The 22,981-nt window shown below is 40.6% G+C and overlaps 1 long non-coding RNA gene across 1 annotated transcript in view; it reads left to right on the top strand.

The window, feature by feature from the left end:
- Window positions 1-14,860: 14,860 nt before the first annotated feature.
- LOC142761251 (uncharacterized) overlaps window positions 14,861-22,981 on the top strand; it is a 74,795-nt gene continuing 66,674 nt past the window's right edge. The window contains exons 1-3 of the long non-coding RNA XR_012883583.1: window positions 14,861-14,966; window positions 16,039-16,188; window positions 18,891-18,997. This is a non-coding gene — a long non-coding RNA (uncharacterized LOC142761251). The remainder of the gene's footprint in view (window positions 14,967-16,038; window positions 16,189-18,890; window positions 18,998-22,981) is intronic.

The raw sequence follows: 22,981 nt of genomic DNA, 5'->3' as shown, positions 1-22,981 counted from the left end.
ATGGCCTCCATGGTCCTGAAAGATGCATACCTTTATATTGCCATTTTTTTCTGCCTCTTCAGAAAATATCTAAGAACAGCTGTGTAAATAAGAGGTAGTGTCAAGCACCCTGCAATTCACAGCTCATCTGTCCAGGATTTCTTCGGCTCATCATACCTTTTCTAAGGTAGTGATCACTATAGCTGCCTGTAAGAACACAGGGAATACCTGTGGTACCATACCTGGACGATTCATCTGATACTCCATCTTCAAACTACTGTCCAGTAATTCCAACGCTGTTTGTTAATAAATTGAGAAAGTCACATAGTTCCAGCAAGTACAAACTTGTTCTTAGGCTGTGTCATAAATTCCCTGGAGATATTCTCTCCCTTCCTCCTGCCTAGCAGGTAAGAATCTTGGCAGAAGAAGGTTTTATGTTCATGTCAGTAGCTGCAAAAGCAGTTCTTTGGGCCTTAGGGCACTTGCGACCCCGCCAGAGAGAGATCCAGTACCTAAGATATGCAACCCGGTGTGGTTGAATAATAGGGGCACCCTGTCATTTCAAACTCATGAATCCGTCAGATGTGGAAACATCTTAGAAACGGGAGGTCCCTGATCCAGGATTTGGATCCTGTTGACTACAGATGCATCTCAACTATGTTGGTGGTACACCTGCAGTGGTATAGAGTCCAGGCCTCAGAGTCCCCTCTAGAGCTCTATGTCCTTGATACTAAAGGAACTCAAAGCCATATTATATACTCTGCAAGTCCAGTGGGAAGCAGTCCGTGTAAAGTCGGACATCATAACATGAGGCAGGGTGGCACCCGATCAGAACCCCTTCTCAGGGAGGTGGGAAAGATCTTGAAATTCTGAAAAATGCTATTTTTAATAAATGATCTCTAAATTTTGCATTTTTTAACTAATAAACACTGAATATATCGTCCAAATTTCACCACTAACATAAAGCCCATTATCTCACGAGAGAACAATCTCAGAACCGCTTGGATAGGTTTAAGCATTCCGACGTTATTACTACATAAAGTGTAATGTTAGATTTGAAAAATGGGCTCTGAGCCTTAAGGCCAAAACTAGGCTGCGTCCTTAAGGGGTTAAAGAGGCTCTGTCACCACATTATAAGTGCCCTATATCCTACATAAGGAGATGGGCGCTATAATGTAGGTATTCTATAGGTTAAACAAGATGTTGGGGAGGGTGTAATTTCTGGGGTGTGGATGGGGAATTGAGTGCGATGTTTTGAATGTAGAAATTGTGTCATTAGTCAGAAAAAAGTAGATCAAATCTTTAAGTCCTGGGGCAACCAAGTACCTGTGGGCAATCAGAGCTCTATGGGAAATGGTGGCTCCTGTAGGTGAAAGCAACGGATGTGTGTAAATTACTATATTCAATAGAGCGCAGCATCTGATGGGTTTTAATCTGACCGGCAACCTGAAGCCAAATAATGGCGTCCGAGTCTGCCTTGTACGGAGCCTGCGGCGTGTCCTCATAGGCTTGCTGTCAGTGAATAACTAACAGCGCTAATACACTGCACTACGTATGTAGTGCAGTGTATTAGAATAGCGATCGGGGCATGAGGCCCTCATGTCCCCTAGTGGGACAAGTCAAAAAAGTTAAAAAAAGTTAATAAAAATGTCGTAAAACATAAAAAACACAAGTTTCAAGTTAAAAAAAAAAGCTAAACTGCCTTTTTTCCCATAGTAAGTCTTTTATTATGGGAAAAAAAGTTAAAAATTAAAAAAAAACTACAAGGTGGCGTTTGTAACGACCCAAACTACAAAACTTGTATGTAAATTATCCCGCACGGTGAACGGCGTAAAAAAAAAACCATGAAAAACAACGCCAGAATCTTTGTTTTTAGGTCACATCTCCTCCCAAAAAATGCTATAAAAAATGATCAAAAAGTCACATTTACTCCAAAATAGTACCAATAAAAAAGACAATCCGTGCCGCAAAAAATAATCCCTGACACAACTTTGTCTACGCAAAAATAAAAAAGTTATGGGTCTTAGAATATGGCGACACAGAAAACAAATTATTTTATAAAAAAGGTGATTTTATTGTGCAAAAGCTGCAATACATAAAAAAAACTATATAAATTTGGTATCGCCGTAATCGTATCGACCCGCAGAATAAAGCTAACTTGTAACTTAGGGTGCACTGTGGATGCAAAAAAAAAAAACAATAAAAAACTATTCCAGAATTGCTTGTTTTTGATCATTTCCTTTACCCAAAAATGAAATAAAAAGTGATCAAAAAGTCGTATGTGTTCTAAAATGGTACCAATAAAATCTACAGCCCGTCTCGCAAAAAACAAGCCCGCACACCGCTCAATCAACTGAAAAATAAAAAAGTAATGGCACTAGTAATACGGTGATGAAAAAACATCTCAATGCGCAGGCCATAGGCGAACATTCCTTCAGTTTCAGGGCCCTAGTATTTAGGAACTAGGAAAGGGAAGGGACATAGCACATCCGTTGGAAGCAAGGGCGCCCGTATTATACCAGCGCAAAACTTTCCCAGCAATATTTCCCAAACTACGAAGGAGAAAAAGTCCCCAAAAGGTGCAGAGTGTTATAAAAGGGGGATAAGAAAGAAAACCGTTTATCAGTGTGACACCGGCCTGCGCATAACGGATCGCTTCACATCGTAACACACACTATTATACCCTCTTATTATGCCCCGATGCACTCCGCACAGATTACATATGCCACCACATTATAAAATAAAATACCAGCAAAACTCAAACAAAACTACCACGCAAAATCCATGCTCAAAATGGCGGTCTTTCCCTTCTTAGCCCTACAGTGTGCCCAAACAGCAATTTATGGCCACAAGTAAGGCATTACCGTACCCGGGAGAACCCGCTTAACAATTTATAAGGGTAAGATTCTCTAGGGGCACAAAATATTGTGCGTTGAATAGGCAGATCAGTGAAAAAATTGCACTTTTCACTTTGCACCATCCACTGCGTATTCATTTCTGAAAAACACCTGTGGAGTCTAAATTCTCACTACACCCCTTGATAAATGCCTTTAGGGGTGTAGTTTCTAAAACGGGGTCACTTTTGTTTGGTACCCCAGTGGTTTTGCAAATGCAACATGGCGTCTGCAAACCATTCCAGCAAAATCTACGCTCCAAAAGATAAATACCGCTCCTTTTCTTCTGAATGCTCCCATATATGTAAACAGCTGATTATAACCACATATGGGGTGTTACCGTACTCGGGAGAAATTTCTTTACAAATGTTGGCGTGCTTTTTCTTCTCTATTCCTTGTAAAAATGAAAAATGTTGATCTAAAACTACATCTTGTTGGAAAAAATTTTTTTTTTTCATTTTCATGGCTTAATTCTAATTAATTCAGCAAAAAACCTTTGGGATCCAAATTTTCACTATACCCCTAGATGATTCCTCAGGGGGTGCAGTTTCCCAAATGTAGTCACTTTTGGGGTGTTTACACTGTATTAGTACTAAAGGGGCTTAGCAAATGTGACATGGCGCCCAGAAACCATTCCAAAATCCAAATGGTGCTTCTTCCATTCTGAGCCCTACCGTGTGTCCAAACAGCCATCTATTACCACATGTGGGGTATTGTTTTACTCGGGAGAAAAAAAATAATGAACTTTGTAAATTTCACCTCTACTTTGCCTTAATTCCTGCGCAATGTCTAAAGGGTTAAGAAACGTTCTAAATGCTGTTTTGAATACTTTGAGGGGTTCAGTTTTTAAAATGGGGTGACTTATTGGGGGTTTTTAATATCTAAGGACCTCAAAGCCACTTCACAACTGAACTGCCCCCTGTAAAAATAGCATTTTTAAATTTTCTTGAAAATGTGAGAAATTGCTGCTAAAGTTTTAAGCCTTGTAACCAGGGGTGAACCTAGCCCCTCTGCTGCCTGAGGCGAACTATAAAAAGGCGACACCCCCCCCCCCCCAATCTATCAGAGTTTTCTCATTACTGGCTTTACACATCAAACACGCAATATATACTTTTTTTTAAAATAGGAAAACATTTGTTGTTTATTTGTAAAGTGCTGTTTAATGTATAGAAAAGATTTAAAGAACTCAATTTACTATATTACTTTAGTATCATAGATCAGCAACGCAGCATTAACACTGAAAATGGTTTAACATCTTCTATGCCCCCTTTTTATTACCTAATTGACTTATGATTTTTAACCAAGTTCAGTAGCCCGGCGTGGACGGCATGATGCAGTGACATCATCGTGCCGGGCAGTTGACGTTATAAGCATGCTCCCGATCTCTTGTAGGCCTCAGGCCTAAACCAGGCTGTGGCCTACAAGAGCAAACGGCGGAGCAGGGGTTTCTATTGTGGCAAATTATTATTTTTTTTACATTTTATATTGCTAACTTTTTTTTGGTGGGTTCCGCTGGACCGTTTGGACTACATCGTAGATTCATTGAACTACTTCAATGATCTACTTTAAAAAAAAAAAAATTGTGAAAGAGGATTGCATGGGGGATTTTTGATTTCAATAAAAAAAAATTCTTATGTCTGTTTTTTTTAAATACTTTATTATGACCTTAGTAATGGCAGCTGTCTGATTGACAGCGTTCAATTACTAAGGCTGGGGCTTAGCATTAGCCAGTAAAAAGGCTATCACTAACCCCTATTATTACCCCGGTTCCCACTGCCGCCAGGGATACCGGGAAGAGTCGAGTACGATTCAGTACCTGGCCATCTGAAACAACGGTTAGGCCGCAGGCTGGTATTATCAGGCCTTTCCCACCCTGGGGATGCTAGGCTGCAGCTGCTTTATTGTATCTGGCTGGTTATGAAAAATTGGGGAAACCCTCGTCATTTTTTTTAAAAAAATTGAAAAAAAAATTACGTGAGATCCCCTCCATTTTTCATAGCCAGCCAGATACAATAAAGCAGCAGCAGCAGCCGAGCATCACCTTATGGCCTTATTACTGGCTAACACTAAGCCCCTTCTTAGTAATGGACGCTCTCAATCAGACAGCAGCCATTACTAAGGCGGTAATGAAGTATTAAAAAACAGAGACATAAAGAAATTTATTTTATTGAAATGACAACTCTTCCACACAATCCACTTTAACCATTTTATTTAAAAAAAAAGAAGAAAAAAAGCTTACATCAGCGAAGTAGTCCACCGAATCTACAACGTAGTCCAAATGGTCCAGCGGAACCTGCAAAACAAAAATTAGCAGTATGAAAAAAAAAAATAAAGTTGGCTGCCCCCACAGACATATGAATAAATAGCTACCTTCGGGAACATATTAAAATAATTACAAAAATTAGGCCCATAAAATAAAACATATCAAATAAAAAAAATAAAATTATAAGACCTTTCTTTTAAAGAGAACCTTTCACCTCCCCATACATGTACAGCTGAGTGCAGCATGTAATGGGGAGGGCCGCACAAACTCTGGGGCACTTTACATTTTTTTCCTAGCCTCCTTCGTTATTTAGATATCGGTGCTGTAATATTTGGCGCCCGATATTTAAATAACCCCCTGAACTGTCAATGGGGAGGTAATTGGCAAGGGGGCGTGTAACATCGCTGTGACACTGTGCAATCACTACAGACAGTTTCAGAGCAAGAGCTGGACAGAGAGCGCGTGCGCGCGAGCGTGCAGCTCCGCCACCACTAAGGAACAGAAGAAGAGTGTGAATTCTTCTTCTTCTGTTTCATGGCATCGGAGCTGTGCGAGCACGCATGCTCTCACTCTTTAGCTCTCGGCAGACAAGGACGACAAGACTGATCTCTCACCTGAGATCACAGTCTTGTACTTGCCTGCCGAGAGCTGAAGAGTGAGAGCGTGTGCACGCGCACATGCTCTCCTCTCTCCAGCTCTTGCTGTTGACATTGTCCGTAGCTGATTGGACAGTGTGACAGCGATGTTACACGCCCCCTTGCCAATTACCGCCCCATTGGCAGTTCATGGGATTATTTAAATATCGGTGCCAAACATTACGGCACCGATATCTAAGTAAGGAAAGAGGGTAGGAAAAAAAATGTAAAGTGCCCCAGAGTTTGTGCAGCCCTCCCCATTACATGCTGCACTCAAATGCAAATCTGTGGGCAGGTGAAAGATTCTCTTTAAAGTGTAACAACTTTTTTAAAAACTTTTGACATGTCAGAAGTTTTGATCAGTGGGGTCCGAACACTGAGACCCCCCACTAGTCGCTAAAACGAAGCAGCAGAAGTGCTCGGGTGAGCGGTGTGCCGCTTCAATTCTGTTTGGCTTTCCTTGGAGCAGTGTACGGGCTCAATAGAAAGTCTAGGAGTCCGTACACCTCTCACTCGGCTGAAAGTCGATCATAAATGAAGCGGCACAGCGCTCACCCGAGCACTTCTGCTGCTTCGTTTTAGCGATCTGTGGGGGCCTCAGTGCTCGGTCCCCCACCGATGAAAACTTTGGACATGTCACTATGATATATAAAGATATCTATTAATGCGAATGGTGCAAGTTTTAATTACTTTTTATTGAAAATGATTTGTACTTTTTGAGATACAGCTGCTTTGTATCCTGTATACAGAGCAGCTGTATATAGCGCTGAGACCTGAATGCATTAGGTCGCCTATTACCGATCACATCTAAGTTATGAACTTAGATGTGATTGGTAACAGCTCGATCCTGCAGGACCCGCTGACCTGACGGATACAGGATACAGCGCTACATACATTATATAATATATTTATTTTAATTAGCGGGGGCAGGTTTATGTGGAAGGATTAGGGCCTGTTCACATCAGCGTTGGCTTTCCGTTTCGGGGTTCCATGTGAGGTTTCCGTCATGTGAACCCCGCAACGGAAAGTCAAACTGAAACTACAGCTTCCGTTTCAGTCACCATTGAAATCAATGGTGACGGAAACTTTGATAATGGTTTCCGTTCGTCACCATTCCGGCAGGTTTCCGTTTTTGTGACGGAATCAATAGCGCAGTCGACTGCGCTAATGGTGACGGAAACGGAAGCTGTGGTTTCAGTTTGACTTTCCGTTGCGGGGTTACCTCCGACGGAACCCCAGAACGGAAAGCCAACGCTGATGTGAACAGGCCCTAAGGCTTCTTTCACACTAGCATTAATATACGTTTGCTGCTCTTCCGTCAGAGGAAGAGAGGATCAATACGTTAAACGGAAAGCAACGGCTCCATTAGAATTACCATTGCTTTCAATGGTAATTCTTTTGTATCAGTTGCTTTCCGTTTGTCTCCGTTCGCTAAGTTTCCATTTTTTTTAAAAGAAACAAAAGTGAAGTCTGCAGAACTTTTATTTCCGTTCAAAAGAACGGAAACCTAGCGAACGGAGACAAAAGGAAAGCAACTGATACAAAAGAATTACCATTGAAAGCAATGGTAATTCTAATGGAGCCGTTGCTTTCCGTTTAACGTATCGTTCCTCTCTTCCTCTGACATAAGAGAGGTAAACGTATATTAATGCTAGTGTGAACAAAGCCCAATACAAGTAAGATGTTAATAAATAAAAAATAAAAAAACCCAGCTGGGCTTTGAACCAGCAACCTCCATATGTAAGGCAGACAAGCTAACCACTACACTATAGAAAGCTTCATAGTCAATGCCTGTGAAACTGTACTAGTTGAGGGTTTATTCAACGACAGGCACTATTAGTCTCTCCTGTCTGCTGCGTGTGGGTGGTGACTGGTAAGAGACTCACAGTCAGACTGGCTGCCGCAGCTGCCGCATGCAGTGTGCACTGGGAGTGACTGTGAGGCTCACCAGTCACAGCTCTGCTTGTAGCTTTCCCACGCTAATTAAGCACAGGAAAGCTACAAAGCCAGGAGTATACTGCAAAGGGGGGGGGGGATCTGGGCGTTTTACTGACAGCAGAGGCCTCTATAGGGGGGAATTATCCCCCCACCATAGAGCCCTGACTAGTTACTATACTGAAAGGTTAGGGGGGTCTGAGCATCTGACTGACTGCTCTAAAGGGGGGGGCAGAATCCCCCCCTCTAGAGCTCTCTGCAGTAAGTCAGACGCTCAGACCCTCCCCCACCCACACTAATCCTTCCATTATAGTGATGTGAGGGCTCTATGGGGTGGATTATTCCAGCCCCATAGAGCCCTCTGCTGTCGGTAAAATGCCCAGATTCCCCCTTGCAGTATACTCACGTCACGGGTCCCGGTCCCAGCAAGGCAGGAACTTACCTCGTGCTGCTCGTCGCTCCTCCTGCAGACTTGCTCCTCTCTGGCTGCATACAGCGTCAGAGAGGAGGAGGAGTGTTTCAGACGTTCAGCACGTCTGCTATCTATGTGCGTCTGCATTCCCCCCTCCCCCGGTCCAGTCCGTCCCGGGCTGAAAATGCCGCCCCCCCCCCCGTTTGGGTAGGTGGTGCCGCCTGAGGCCGTTGGCTCACCTGGCCTCATGGCAGGTGCGGCACTGCTTGTAACGTCCTAGAAAAATAAAAGGATGTTCAAAAAACGATGCCAAACTAAAGTAGACATATGGGGGATGTTAATTAGCAACAATTTTGTGTGGTATAACTGCCTGTCTTACAAGCAGATACATTTAATTTGAGAAAAATGCAAATTTTAAAATTTTTCGCTCAATTTTAGTATTTTTCACAATCAAATACTGAATGTATCGGGCAAATTTTGCCAGTAACAAAGTCCAATGTGTCACGAGAAAACAATCTCAGAATCGATTGGATAGGTAAAAGCATTCCGGAGTTATTACCACATGAATTGAAACATGTCAGATTTGAAAAATGAGGCTCTGTCAGGTAAGATCAAAAGTGGCCACAGCGGGAAGGGGTTAATAGAGGAAGAGATATGTAGCATGGGGAGATCATTGTAAGTGCGGATATTTTATAATATAGGAAATGTAGGAATAAATATTATGTTTGATATGACAAAATATTGATTAACAAATATTCTATAGGTTGAACATGATGTTGCGGATGGTGTCGTTTCTAGTGGTATGGATGGGGAATTGTATGTGATGTTTTGAGTGTAAAAATTGTGTCATTAGTCAAAAAAAAGTACATCAAATCTTTAAGTCCTGAGGGCAACCAAGTACCTGTGGGTAATCAGAGCTATATGGAAAATGGTGGCTCCCGTAGGTGAAAACGTTGGTCGTATGTATCTTCCTAGTTTTTTCTGACCACTGACTGTTATTAGGTGGGTTTTTTTTAGTGTTTTTTTTATGAAAGGTTATTAACAGAGGAAGAGATATGTAGCATGGGGAGATCATTGTAAATGGGGATATTTTGTAATATAGGAAATATAAGAATACATATTATGATTGATAGGACAAAATATAAATGAACAGATATTCTACAGGTTAAAATGATATTGGGGAGTGCGTTGCACCTGATTATAGAGATTTTGTTGGCTTATCAGGTAAAGCTGTGAAAAACAGTGAAGATTTAGCAGCCCTATTCAGAGGCTAACAGCTACCTAAAAAGGCAGCCATTATAAAAGTCCAGGCGCATACAATGAAACAGTCACCTGAGGTCGTAGGTAACCGAATGGCAGATGAGGTGGCCAGAAGGCTTCAGATTATCTAGGTTGTAACATGCCATAATCAAAAGACTGTTAGGGCAGGTATGTGCAGCATCCAGTTTGAGATGGGTGCCAAAATTCACGAAAGGAGAAAATACCACCTGTACCCAAAGTAGGCCCTGCCAAATAGTAGGCCCTGCCTGCTGCCATTATATAGAACCCTCTGGACAGTTGGAGGTCAAGTGTGATATCAAGGCGAAGAGGGTTAAGGAAGAGTTCAGGAAAGTTAACTCTCAGGGTGACTGGAATTTCAAATTGCCAGATTGGCTTAGTTGGTTAAAACTAGCTAACTGGTTTTACGGAATATTACATGTAGCTTTGCAGGTATTTATTGTAAGAATACTGATTTATCTGATTGTCAAACACATTTTTATACTGATGACAAAGTCTTGTAATTGTTAGAAAAACCCAACACAGATTACAGTTCTATGTGTAGAAAAAGGAGTAACATTGGGACATGAAATAACTTCTACATCCTTGCTCCCAGTAGCAGTTCCCATGCCTCGATGGATATGCATCTACTGTGATGAATGGAACCCCTCTCAAGTTGACATATGCGTCCATTGTGGTTGTCAGGAAGGAATAAGATAATTAGGGATAGATTTGTGTGGCCAGGAACACCCCACTCTTAGGTAAATGTTTTATAGATGATCTGTGGGAAAGGATCTCAAGGCAAGTTTGATGATCCCACTGTTTATATGGCTACCCGTATAATCCGTGATATACCACAGTTTCGGCTGTAACTCATGATAGGTAGATTCCCCAATCTAATGGCCACTATACTAGTTTAGGAAGGGATAGGAGGATCCAAGTTTTCACCTTCAGAGGATATCGGGTCCCATAGGGATAGAATTTGTTGGATGCTATTAGAGTAATTTGTATAAATTGTATAAAGTATCAAAATAACTACATTATATTGAATTAGATATGTATGAGATATGTATGATATGTTTTAAGAGTTCCATTCCCCATCATTTGAATACATGGAATTAAGATGACGTCACCTGGCAATCCAAACTAATAAACACCTGATGTTTTTGAAAGGATTCTAGGAAGAAAGTCATTACCTTATATAGAAGTATTTTTGAATGCATGCATTTGTATACTTGGCATTGGTTAATGTGTGTTAAGTGAAAGCGTGAACCTATAAATAAAGGCTCCGTTCACAGCCATTTTAGATTTCTGTACATCAAACCATTGTATGTGCAATCTCTCCCGATCTGTCATTTTTGTGAATTTAATTGAATCCTGGACAAATTCTGTTATCTAGAAAAGGAACTTAAGATTGATGGAGATCACTCTAACAACTTCCTATATCTTCTGACCACTGACTGTTTTTAACTGGTTCCCGACCGCTGACTGTGTTTTTACGGCCAGCTGTCAGGGTCCTTAAAACGCGCGCCATAGACTTTTTATGGCCCGGGTTTTATCTTGCTGCCCGAGCGATCGGGCAGCTGTAAGTCGGGTCTCTGTCAGTCAGTGACTGCCGGGGACCCTGAGGAGAGGATAGAAGCAGCTTTCCCTGCTTTTGTCTTCTCTAATCACTTGTACACAGCGCTCAATGAACACTGTGTATTGGAATAGAGGCAGCGGCCGCGCCGCTGTCTCTATTGATCCCGGTGTTTATGTGACTGGTCACATGATTGCCGGTTGCCGTTAGTGGCAGACTACTACTGGGTCTAATTAGACCAATCACAGCTCCATTAGTTACAATAGTTACTATGAGAGGGCTGATTTCCCCTGTAACTAGGGCTACTGTGCAGCCCCAGTTACAGTAGAAAAAGATGGTGTAAAAGAAAGAAAAAAAATATACAAAGTTCCCCAAAGGTCTTTTTTGACCTTTGAGTGACAGACCATAGTAATAAAAAAATAAAAGTAAAGTAAAGTGCAAAAAAATTATAAATAAATAAATACACATAAAATACCCACCCCCAAACAAACGTTCCCCCCGCCAATCATTGTCGTAACGCTAGCCTGGACCCAATTATAGACATGTAATATATTCAAATTTACGGTAGACATTAACGATCACAAATAAGAGGTCTATTTTAGGGTAAAACTATGTTATTACCAAAAAAAAAAAAATTGCTGAAATTTAAAAATGCTTATTTTTTACTATTATTTTCAAACTTTAAGCCTAAAAATTCTAAAATAGCAAAAAGGATGTTTATAAAAATGATTAAAAAAGAAACCTGCATTGTCTACGGAAAAAATATTGCAAAAATCACGTCGCTAGCGCAGCAAATAAAAAAGTTATAGCCATTTAACTACCGCGTGCTAAAAATGGCTAAACAGTGTCTGGTCCTGAAGGCTCAAAATAGCCCGGTCCTGAACTGGTTATTGCTTTCATTTGTATAGGGGTGTTATGTTTAATAGGACAAATTTGGATGTGAGAAATATTCTATAGATTATGAGTAATGATGTGGAGGGTGTAATTTCTGGGGGGATGGGAATTGTGGGTTATGTTTTGAATGTAGAAATTGTGCCATTAGACAGAAGAAAGTAGATAAAATCTTTAAGTCCTGGGGGCAACCAAGTACCTGTGGGCAATCAGAGCTCTATGAGAAATGGTGACTCCTATAGGTGAAAACGACAGACATGTGTATCTTCCTATTTTTCTGACCACTGACTGTTATTATGTTTTTTTAGAGGGCTTCTTTATGAAAGGTTATTAATAGAGGAAGAGATATGTAGCGTGAGGAGATCATGGTAAGAGCAGATATTTTGCAATATAGGAAATATGGGAATAAATACTATGTTTGATAGGACAAAATATGGACTAACAAATATTATATCGGCTAAACATGATGTTATAAAGGGTGTAATTTCTGGGGGGGGGTGGATGGGGAATTGTGTGTGTTGTTTTGAATGTAGAAATTGTGTAGGTAGTCAGAAAAAAGTACCGTATTTTTCGGACTATAAGACGCACCTGACCATAAGACGCACCCAGGTTTTAGACAACAGAAAATACGAAAAAAATAATTTGTTAAAAAATTATTTGTTAAAAAATTATTTATTCTATTTTACCACATTCTGAGAGCCAACATTTTTTTTATATTTGTTTCATCGATTGAGCGGTGGGAGTGCTTATTTTTTGCGGGACGAGCTATCGTTTTATTGGCACCATTTTTTGGTGCATACGATTTTTTTGATCACTTTTTTTCTTCATTTCATGTTTTAAGCACTAAGGTGACAAAAAAACTATTTTGATATTTTACATTTTAAAACTCACCGTGCGAGTTAAATAATGGTATATTGTAATAGATCAGACTTTTACGGACACAGCGATACCAAATTATTTTATTTTTTACATTGTGCTTGGGGAAAATGGGAAAAGGTTTTTTTTTTAACTTTTAATATTTATTTATTTTTAAACTCCTGAAAATGTATGTAATATTTTTTTATTTTTTTTACACATTTTATTAGTTCCCCTAGGGGACTTGAACCAGCGGCTACTTGGTTACATGTGGAGTCACTGACACAGTGTACGCTGTTTCCCTAACTCCCATAGTAGTGAATGGCAGTTACGGAAGCAGCGTAGCATGCGAGCTACGCTGTTTCCGTAACTACTGTTCACTTCTATGGGAGTTACGGAAACAGCGTAGCTCAGCGAGTTACGCTGTTTCAGTAACTCCACATGTAATCAAGTGGCCGGAAGAGCACAGAAAGCTAGAACGGGGTTTAGGGGGTCCGGTTCTAGAGATAGGTGCGGGTCCTGCATCTATCTGACATTTATGACATATCCTGTGAATATGTCATAAATGTCCTTCATAGAAAAACCCCTATAAATGCTGCGGTCGCTATTGACCACGGCATTTAACTATTTAAAGGGGTTTGCCATAAAACACATGTATCCCCTATCCACAGGATAGGGGCTACATGTGAGATCGCTGGGGGTCTGACCGCTGGGACCCCCAGCAATAAGGAGAACAGGGGAGCGAAAGTCACCCAAAGCACTACATGAGAAGCCTGGACTTCCGGATTCTGTGTCCGGCTTATCTGTTCCGCAGCTCCATAGAGATCAATGGAGAGCCGCTCATGCATGCGCAGAAGAATCAAATTGATCTTTATGAAGCTGCCGGACACAGAACGCGGAAGTCACAGCTTCTCGTGCAGCGGTCTTGGTAACTTTCGATCCCCGTTTTACTTATCGATCACACATGTATCCCCTATCCTGTGGATAGGGAGGATACATGTGTTTTATGGCATAAGCCCTTTAAACTGCCAGGAACAGTGAAATTGCTGTTCCTGGCCGTTATAGCAGCATGTCAAAAGCTGACACCTGCAGTGTATGGAGCGGGCTTAGCGCGTGAGCCCGCTCCATACATCACCCCCCTCCAGATCCATGATGTGCCGACACGTCATGGGTGAAGAAGGGGTTAAGCAAGGAAGCGGTCATGGCGCCCGGCGATGCCGGGTCCCTTGACTGCGGACTATAAGACGCAGGGACTTTACGGTATATATTGGGGGGGGGCAAAATATCAAAATATAATTCTTGGGGCTATTGCAGTTTTTGAAATTAAGTAATTTGTTGGGGTTTCTAATATTTACACTGCTCAAGGACACTTCAGACCTGATTTAGGCCCCATGCACACGACCGTAGACTTCGTCCGTAATTTAGGACCCATTCATTTCTATGGCCGATAGAAACCTTCCCATATATTTACGGGAAGGTGTCCGTGCCGTAGAAAGACTCTGCAAAAGATAAGACATGTCCTATTTTTTTCTTTTTACAGACTGTGCTCCCATACATTATATGGGAGCACTGGTGTCTGTCCGTGGCCATCAGCAGCCGGCCGTGTGCATGGGGCATTAGTCTTTAAAAAAAAAAAATGGTTTTGGAAATTGTCTTGAAAATGTGAAAATTGCTGCTAAACTTATAGAATTCTAACGTTCTAAAAAAATAAAAGGATATTTAGAAAATGATGCCAACATAAAGTAGACAAATGAGAAATGATAATTATTAAGTATTTTGGTGGTATCATTATCTGTGTTACAAGCAGAGAAATGCAAATTTTCTTCCACATTTTCAATAGATTTTGGTGTTTTTTTAAATAAAATTAGAATGCATCAACAAAAATTTAGCCCTAACATAAAGTACAAACTGTCATGAAAACACAACCCCAGAATCGCTTGGATAAGTAAAAGCATTACAATGTTATTACCACATAAAGGGACACATGTCAGATTTTAAAAATGTGGGCTGTGTCAGAAAGGTAAAAACTGGCTGCGGTGGTTAGGGGTTAAAATTCCAAGCAGTGATCTGATTGGTTGCTGTGGTTGACTATGACATTTATTGCCTCAATGTTTAAGCCACGCCCCTTTTTAATCAGCAGTTCTACTGTCAGTTCCACAGATTGTCCGACATACATCACATGAAGATGACTGCCACTGTCTGTCACAAGGATGAAAACTGTTTGGACTAGCAGATACATGGAGAGCAAAGCGCTGACAATGTGAAGGTAAGGAGGATCAATGTGACTCTGTTGCCCGAGGGCATAGTTGTAAGGCACCTAGCATCTGGAGCACATAACCTACAAGCCCCCCTAGCTCTGCCCCTTCATAGGGGTACAAGGGTACATATAAATTTAATGCCAGCCTTGCTCCCAAATGGTCTGGATCCAATGGGACAGTCAGAGGGACAGTTTAGGTATTTTTTAGAACAGCGCAGCCACTGTTACACTGATTGCCATGGTAGCAGCAGCCATTTTGCTAGAGTCAGTTAGAGGGAGTGAGCATGCAGCTACTAGACATGAATGTAGACAGAGCGCTAATAACAAGGTCAAGTTCACAACATGGAAAATTATTGCCGCCCCTCGCCCTGGAAAGAGCTTGGAAATAGTAAAATCTAATGGCCCCCTACATACAACTTGTATAGCTACAAAGTGTAAGTCCTACCAATCAGAATACAGTTTTCCTAGTGCTAGTTTAACATTTAAGGTAGTGATCTGTTTGGTTGCTGCGGTCAACATTGACACTTATTAAGGGAGATTTTTTTAAATTGTCTTAAAGAAAAACTGGACTTGTTGACCATAGCAACCAATCAGAGTTCAATGAAAGCTGCACTATGATTGGTTGCTATGGGCAACAAGAACAGCTTTTCTTTTAGGCCTGGATCACACAGAGGATTTTGCAGGCAGAAAAAAATCTGCCTCAAAATGTAATTTTCCCGTGGCCATTGAGCGTCGTGGGGAAAAAACGCAGTGAAAAACGCTTTTTCTGCCACCTATTAATTTCAATAGAAGGTCAGAGGTGGAAGTGCGACAAGAAAGGACATGCCGCTTTATTTTCCCGTGTGAGGCTAAAAGCCACCTCGGAAAGAAAATGCCTCCCATTGAAATCAATGAGAGGCGGTTTTGGACGTTTTTGGGGCTGTTTCCGTGTCAAAATCAGCGCCAAAAAAACTCTGTGAACTGGGCCATAGACAATTTCGATAAATGGGGCCAATTGTATCTAAACATAAGCCCCGCTCACATGTTATATATTAGCAGTTACATAGCATGATATATCATTTCCAACTGACATTTCTTCCAGTCTTTTCCAGAGGAACAGTTTAGGTATTGTTTAGAATAATGGGGCCAGTGTTGCACTGGTTGCCATGGTAGCAGTAGCCATTTTGCAAGAGTCAGAGGAAGTGAACATGCGGCTACTAGACCTAAATGCAGACAGTGCGCTGATAACAGGGTAAGGATCACAATATGGAAAATGAAAGATCTGACAGCGAGAGAGTTTATTTATTTATTTATTTATTTATTTATTTTATTTGAGAAAACAATTACTAAAAATTCAATATGAACTTTCGGAATAAGAATATAAATGTACAGCGGATCATAGAATGATTATTATCCATAAATTATACAGCAACAACATATTATGCAGTGCTGTACATTGTAGGATAGAGAGGTACAAAAACAGACCCCAATGCAAAACATTAGAAGTATAAAGGCATGACCAGACGTGGTGGAATTGCTCTGGAATTCCGCAGCGGACAGTCCGCTGTGGAAATCCGCAGTATACACGTTTCTTTATTGCTTTCCACAGCTTTTTAGTTAGGTTAGTTTACACGCTGCGTAGCATAGGCTGCGGTGCGGAATTTGGTGTCCGCAGCATACTCTGACTGTTGCGGACGTGTAGCGGACTTGTTGCGGACGCATTGCGGAATTTCTCCTTTGACTTCAATGGAGAGTCAAAATTCCGCAATGAAATCCACCGATGTTATGTGTGCTGCGCAGCGTATTGGTTTTACGAACATGATAGTTCTTCATTCGTGGCTGGACCTATGTATTTCTAGGTCTACAGCCAGACTGAGGAAGTCAATGGGGATCCCGTAAATTCGGGTGACTACGTCTGTGCACCCGTAATTACGGGAGCATTGCTAGGCGACGTCAGTAAATAGTCACTGTCCAGGGTGCTGAAAGAGTTAAACGATCGGCAGTAACTGTTTCAGCACCCTGGACAGTGACTTCCGATCACAATATACATCAACCTGTAAAAAAAATAGACGTTCATACTTACCGAGAACTCCCTGCTTCTTCCTCCAGTCCGGCCTCCCGGGATGACGTTTCAGTCCAAGTGACGGCTGCAGCCAATCACAGGCTGCAGCGGTCACATGGACTGTTGCGTCATCCAGGGAGGTCGGGCTGGATGTCAAGAGAGGGACGCGTCACCAAGGCAACGGCCAGGTAAGTGAGAATTTCTTTTACTTTTACTAGGGAAAGTGCTGTCCCAACTCTCTATCCTGCACTGATAGTGAGAAGGGAAATACTTTCACCTCAATACGCAACAGCTTGTCCGCATCAATTTAACCCGTTAGTGACCGGCCCATCGTGTTTCTACGTCGGTCACTAACGGGCCTTATTCCGATGCCATAGACTTTTTACGTCGAGCAGGGAGCTGTCAGATCTCCCTGCTCTCAGCTGCTAGAGGCAGCTGAGGGCTGGGAGCGTCCCTGCTCTGCCGTGTGAGATCGATATTAGTATCGATCTCACATGTTTAACCCCTCAGATGCGGTGCTCAATAGCGAGCACCGCATCTGAGTGGTTTTGGAGAGAAGGAGGGAACTCCCTCTCTCCCCCACCGACACCCGGCGATACGATCGCTGAGTATCTGTGTCTCCCATGGCAGCCGGGGGTCTAATAAAGGCCCCCAGGCTGCCTGGAGTGAATGCCTGCTAGATCATGCCGCAGGTATGACCTAGCAGATGCCTGTCCGTGTTAAACAGACAGGCAGTAATACACTGCAATACAAAAGTATGGCAGTGTATTATAAATGCGATCGCAGAATCGCATATTATAGTCCCCTAATGGGACTAGTAAAAAAGTGAAAAAAAAGTTTAATAAAGTTAATTTAAAAAAAAATGTGAAAAAAAAATGAAAAACCCAGCTTTTCCCCTTACAAAATGCTTTACTATTAAAAAAACAAAATAAAGTTAAAAAGTTACACATATTTGGTATCGCCGCGTCCGTAACGACCCTGACTATAAATCTATTACATTATTTAACCCGCACGGTGAACGCCGTAAAAAAAAATAATAAAAAACTATGGAAAAATTGCTGTTTTCTGTGAATACTGACTTAAAAAAAATTTAATAAAAAGTGATCAAAAAGTCGCATCTACTCCAAAATGGTACCAATAAAAACTACAAGTCGTCCCGCAAAAAAAAAGCCCTCATACAACTGCATCGGCGAAAAAATAAAACCGTTACGGCTCTTCAAATATGGAATCACAAAAACAAATAATTTTGAAAAAAAAGGGTTTTTACTGTGTAAAAGTAGTAAAACATACAAAAACGATACAAATTTGGTATCGTTGCAATCGTAACAACCCGCTGAATAAAGTTATTGTGTTATTTATACCACACGGTAAACGGCGTAGATTTAGGACGCAAAAAAGGGTGGCGAAATTTCAGATTTTTTTCTATTCCCCCCAAAAAAAAGTTAATGAAAGTTAATCAATAAATAATATGTACCTAAAAATGGTGCTATTAAAAAATACAACTTGTCCCGCAAAAAAACAAGACCTTATACAGCTATGTCGACGCAAAAATAAGAAGGTTATAGCTCTTGGAATACGACGATTGAAAAACGTAAAAAATAGCTTGGTCATTAAGGTCCAAAATAGGCTGGTCATTAAGGGGTTAATGCCCATTTTAGGCAGAGCCGCAACAGAATCTGCAACGCAGATTATGTGCGGCATTGATGCGGACAGTGGCGGAAAAAATACGCCACGTCTGGTCATGACCTAAAACAAGAGAAGAGAGCCCTTCCCAAAAGAGGAAAGTAAATCGAAGTTGTGGGTCAGGAGTGGCGGGATTATTATTATTCTCTGAAAAACTAAATGTATATTTTAATAGAGACTTTTTCTCATATTTCTCTTTTGTCTTATAGGACGTCTTACATTTGCTAGAAAATATACAACACTTCAAAGCTACAAAGTATCAGTTGTCACATGGAGCTCTATGGGAGAAGAAATGGCTATAGAAGAGGATGAAGACGTAAGTATCCGACCTCTGTAATCTAGACGTGGGAACGATTCACAAGAAAACCAATTAATATCTAGATTACACACAATATGTCCTAGGAGAATAATTGTAGAATATTTATCGAGTAACAAAAAAAATGGATAATATTTCAGCTGTACTAGAAAAAGCCTCATGGAGGAAAGGGAGGGAATTTATAACAGGGATGGATGTTCAACAAGAGGAGAATGACAGGAAATGTGGGAGCAAATATTATGTGTAATAGAACAAATTCTATAGGTTAAAAGTAATGTTGTAGAGAAAGTGTCATTTCTGGGGGGATAAATGAGGGAATGTGTATAATGTTTTGAATGTGAAAATTGTGTCATTAGTCAGAAAAAAGTATGTCAAGTCCTATGGCAACCAAGTACCTGTGGGCAATCAGAGCTCTATGGGAAATGGTGGCTCCTATAGGTGAAAACCACGGACGTGTGTATCTTCCTATTTTTTCTGACCACTGACTTTTAATAATGTTTACAAACCACGTGTGTATCTTCCTATTTTTTCTGACCACTGACTTTTAATAATGTTTTTATTTGTATAGCAATCTTATGTTTAACCCGTTAGTGACCGCCAATACGCCTTTTAACGGCGGCCACTAACGGGCTTTATTCTGATGCATATGCCTTTTTACGGCACTGCATCAGGATAAAGTAAACAGAGCAGGGAGCGTCAAATCTAGAGGCAGGTGAGGGCTGGGAGCGTCCCTGTTCTGCCGGGTGAGATCGATATTAGTATCGATCTCACCTGTTTAACCCTTCAGATGCGTTGCGCAATAGCGTGCACCGCATCTGAGTGGTTTTGGAGAGAGGGAGGGAGCTCCCTCTCTCCCCACCAACACCCGGCGATAAGATCGCCGAGTGTCTGTGTCTCTAATGGCAGCCGGGGGCCTAATAAAGGCCCCCAGGTCTGCCTGGAGCGAATGCCTGCTAGATCATGCCTCTGGCATGACCTAGCAGATGCTTGCCCGTTTTAAACGGACAGGCAGTAATACACTGCAATACAAAAGTTTTGCAGTGTATTACAATAGCGATCGGAGAATTGCATATTATAGTCCCCTAGTGGGACTAGTAAAAAAGTGAAAAAAAAGTTTAATAAAGTCAATTAAAAAAAAAAATGTGAAAAAAATGAAAAACCCAGCTTTTCCCCATACATAATGCTTTACTATTAAAAATACAAAATAAAGTAAAAAAGTTACACATATTTGGTATCGCCGCGTCCGTAACGACCCCGACTATAAATCTATTACATTATTTAACCCGCACGGTGAACGCCGTAAAAAATTTAATAAAAAACTATGGAAAAATTGCTGTTTTCTGTGAATCCTGACAAAAAAAATTTGATAAAATGAGATCAAAAAGTCGCATCTACTCCAAAATGGTACCAATAAAAACTACAAGTCTTGCCGCAAAAAAAAAGCCCTCATACGACCGCATCGGCGAAAAAATAAAAACGTTACGGCTCTTCAAATATGTGAAAAAGTAGTAAAACATACAAAAACTATACAAATTTGGTATCGTTGCAATCGTAACAACCCGCTGAATAAAGTTATTGTGTTATTTATATCACACGGTAAACGCCGTTGATTTAAGACGCGAAAAAGAGTGGCGAATTTTCAGTCTTTTTCTATTCCCCCCCAAAAAAAAGTTAATAAAAGTTAATCAATAAATAATATGTCCCCCAAAATGGTGCTGTTAAACAGTACAACTTGTCCCGTAAAAAACAAGACCTTATACGGCTATGTCGACGCAAAAATAAAAAGGTTATAGCTCTTGGAATGCGACGATGGAAAAACGTAAAAAATGGCTTGGTCATTAAGGTCTAAAATAGGCTGGTCATTAAGGGGTTAATAGGAAAAATTAGGATGTGACAAATATTCTATAGGTTATGAGTAATAATGAAGAGGGCCTCATTTCTGGGGGGATGGATTGGGAATTGTGGGTTTTGTGTTGAATGTGGTAACTGTGTGTCATTGGTCAGAAAAAAGTCAAAACCTTTAAGTCCTGGGGGCAACCAAGTACCTGTGGGCAATCAGAGCTCTATGGGAAATGTTGGCTCCTATAGGTGAAAACAACGGACAAGTGTATCTTCCTATTTTTTTTGACCACTGACTGTTATTTGTTTTTTTTAGAGGATTTATTCATGAAAGGTTATTAACCCCTTCCCGCATGTACGTGATGGAGATCGTGCGGGCACAGAAGCAGTGCCCGCACTATAGCCGCGGGAGCCCGGCTATGACTGACAGCTAGGCTCCCGCTGCAACTGCCGAGATTGAAGAAACCTTAAATCTCAGCCGTTTAACCCATTAAAAGCCACAGTCAATAGTGACCGCAGCATTTAAAACTATAGACAGAGGGAGGGAGCTCCCTCTGTCACCCATCGGCGGCCCGCAAATGCGATCTCCGGCCGCCAACAGGTTTCCATGGCAGCCGGGTGTCTAACAAAGACCCCCAGGCCTGCCCTGGCTGTATGCCTATTAGGCCATGCCAGAGGCATGGCCTAATAGATTGCCTGTCAATTTTACACTGACAGGCAATAATGCTTTGGTATGTTAAGTATACGAAAGTATTACATCTGTGATCAGTGGGACTTAAAAAAATAATTAAAAACAGTCAAATAAAGTTTTTAACAATATTAAAAAAAAATGTGAACAGTAAAAATAAAATAAAACTATTTTTTCCATAAAAGGTGGTTTTATTTAATAAAAGTGTAAAATCAAACATGAAGAGTACACATATATGGTATTGCTGCGATCGTAACAGCAAAAAGAATAGAGTTAACACATTAATTCAACTGTATAGTAAACGCCGTACAAAAAAAACAGCTAAAAACATCATCAAAATCGCTTTTTTTCGGCATTCCCCCACTAAAAAAATATAATAAAAGTTAATCAATAAGTCCCACGCACCCCAAAATAGTAACACTGAAAACTACACCTTGTCCCACAAAAACCAAGCCCTCATATTGCGATATCAATGGAAAAATAATACAGTTATGGCTCTTGGAATACGGTTATGCAAAAATGTATTATTTTTATTTAGTAGGTTTTTTATTGTGCAAACGTAATAAAACATAAAAAACCTAACATATGTGGTATCATCGTAATCGTACCAACCCATAAAATAAAGGTAACATGGTATTTATGCCGCATGGTGAACGGCATACATTTCAAACGCGAAAAGCAATGCAGGAATAGCGTTCCTTTCAATTCCGTTCCCCCAAAAAAGTTAATAAAAGTTAATCAATATAATATATGCACCAAAAAAATATGCCATTAAAAAAAACAACTCCTCCAACAAAAAACAAGCCCTCATACGCCTATGTTGACGGAAAAATAAAAGAGTTATAACTCTTGGAATGTGAAAATAAAAAAGGATGCTTGGTCATTAAGGCCAAAATAGGCCTGGTCGTTAAGGGGTTAATAGAGGAAGAGATATGTAGCATGGGGAGTTCATTGTAAGTGTGGATATATTGCAATATAGGAAATATGGGAATAAATATTATGTTTGATAGGACAAAATATGGATTAACAGATATTCTATAGCTTAAACATGATGTTGGGGAGGGTGTCATTTCTGGGTGGGGGGGGGTGGATGGGGAATTGTGTGTGATGTTTTGAATGCAGAAATTTTGTCACTGGTCAGAAAAAAGTAGATCAAATCTTTAAGTCCTGTGGACAACCAAGTACCTGTGGGCAATCAGAGCTCTATGGGAAATGGTGGCTCCTATAGGTGAAAACGACGGACGTGAGTATCTTCCTATTTTTTTATGACCACTGACTGTTATTACTTTTTATTATAGTTTTCATTTTTTATGAAAGGTTATTAATAGAGGAAGAGATATGTTTCATGGGGAGATCATTGTGAATGGGAATATTTTGTAATATAGGAAATACGGAATAAATATTTTGTTTGATAGGAAAAAATATGGATTAACATATATTCTATAGGTTAAATTGAT

The sequence above is a fragment of the Rhinoderma darwinii genome, chromosome 4 (assembly GCF_050947455.1).
Source record: "Rhinoderma darwinii isolate aRhiDar2 chromosome 4, aRhiDar2.hap1, whole genome shotgun sequence".
Lineage (NCBI taxonomy): Eukaryota > Metazoa > Chordata > Amphibia > Anura > Rhinodermatidae > Rhinoderma > Rhinoderma darwinii.
This window is presented reverse-complemented; position numbering and strand designations above follow the sequence as displayed.